The following is a 2,222-nucleotide window of genomic DNA, read 5'->3' on the forward strand; positions in this document are numbered from 1 at the left end:
AAACTCTGAGTCTAGGCCTCCTCGGGAATGCACTTACAAAACTTTAAAGCTTGCAACCCCAAAGAATTCAATGGAACCAAAGGAGCAGTAGGATTACTATCATGGCTCGAGAGCATGGATTCTGTTCTTCACATTAGCAAATGTACTGAAGGAAATAAGGTAGAGTATGCAGCATGCCTATTGCAAGGAAGGGCGCTCACTTGGTGGAATACCTTAGTACAAACCAGAGGCCGAGAAGCGGCTAATCAGCTCTCCTGGGAAGAATTTAAGAAATTGCTAAAGGATGAATACTGCCCGAGAAGTGAACTCCAAAAGCTGGAAATGGAGTTACGGAACCTCGAAATGAAAGGAGACAATATATCTGCATACACAGCGAGATTTCACGAATTGGCAAACCTTGTGCCGCATCTTGTGACACCAGAGGAAGTTCTTATAGAAAGGTATATTTGGGGATTGTCTCCAGAAATTAGGGGAAACATTACCTCGGCCAACCCAAAGACTCTTCAGGAGGAAACAGAAATTGCCACAAAGCTCACGAATAATGATGTGCGATCCGGAGGATTTGCTAAAGGAAAGCGAAAGATGGAGGAGCATGGAGATCGAAGAATTGGAGGGAAGAAGTTTGACAGAAGCAGGAGGGTAACAAGGAATTTTGGAGCTCAAACGCATGTGGTAGGACAAGATGACACAGTTAGATGCAATAAGTGCAAATTTCCTCATCGGGGGAATTGCATCATCTGCCAAAGGTGTCATCTAGGGGGTCACACGGCAAAGGACTACCGGAAGCGGTTATGTTTCGACTGTGGAAGTCCAGACCACATAAGGAATGTTTGCCCAAAAAGGAAAGCAGGGGCAAATGCAAACCAGACCCGGTAGGTCAGTTCCAGCAACACAGGAAGTCAGGCTCGAGGCAGAACATTTGAATTGGGAACCAGGGAAGCTAGAGAGGATCCCAACATGATTTCAGGTACGTTTCCTCTGAATAATGAATTTGCATCGGTTCTATTTGACTCAGAGGCAGACAGAAGTTTTGTATCACTAGACTTTAAGAAGAAATTAACTTAAAGCCCCAGAAATTGAAAGAAGATTTTTTAATCGAGTTTGCCAATGGTCAGGAATTCAAAGCTAGAAGCGTATTTACGAATTGCACTCTGAACTTAGCCAATAAGRACTTTAGCATAGACCTTATACCGATCGAACTAGGAAGTTTCGACATAATTGTAGGTATGGATTGGCTATCCAAAAACCAAGCTAAGATTGTATGTTCAGAGAAGCTTATCTGAATTCCTCAAGAGGGATTGGAATCAATTGTGGTTCAGGGAGACAAGTTGGATAGAAAGATTAAGCTGGTATCCTGCATGAAGATGTAGAAGTATCTGAAGAAAAAGTATACTACATACCTGGCACATGTGATTGACGGAAAGATCAAGGAGAAAAGTATTGAGGAATTACCTGTAGTTCGGGAGTTTTCCGATGTTTTTCCTAAGGACTTACCAGGCCTACCCCCACAAAGACAAGTCGAATTCGGTATCGACTTAATTCCTGGAGCTGCCCCGGTGGTAAGGGCACCATACCGTTTGGCACCATCGGAACCAACTCCAGGAGTTACTAGACAGAGGATTCATAAGACCAAGTTACTCACCCTGGGGTGCACCAGTACTATTTGTTAAAAAGAAAGATGGGTCAATGCGAATGTGCATTGATTATATGGAACTTAATAAGTTGACCATCAAGAATAGATACCCTCTCCTTAGAATCGATGACCTGTTTGATCAACTCCAAGGGGCAGTCTATTTTTCCAAGATTGACTTGCGATCCGGGTATCACCAGGTGAGGGTTCGGGAAGAGGACATTYCCAAAACAGCCTTCAGGACCCGGTACGGTCATTACGAGTTTATGGTTATGCCATTCGAGCTAACCAATGCACCAGCTGTTTTCATGGACCTAATGAATAGAGTTTGTAGGCCGTACCTGGATAAATTCGTAATCGTCTTCATAGAGGACATATTAATTTATTCAGGAAGCCGAGAAGACCATGAGCGACATCTGAGGGTAATTTTAGAAGTACTCCGAAATGAGAAGTTGTATGCCAAATTTTCCAAATGTGAATTATGGTTACAGGAAGTTCAGTTTCTAGGCCATGTAGTCAATGAAAGAGGAATTTAGGTGGATCCTGCCAAGGTTGAGGCAATTAGGAATTGGGAAGCCCCAAGAACCCCTAC

This window comes from Cynara cardunculus (genome assembly GCF_001531365.2).
Source record: "Cynara cardunculus var. scolymus isolate 2C chromosome LG 13, CcrdV1, whole genome shotgun sequence".
Taxonomy (NCBI): domain Eukaryota; kingdom Viridiplantae; phylum Streptophyta; class Magnoliopsida; order Asterales; family Asteraceae; genus Cynara; species Cynara cardunculus.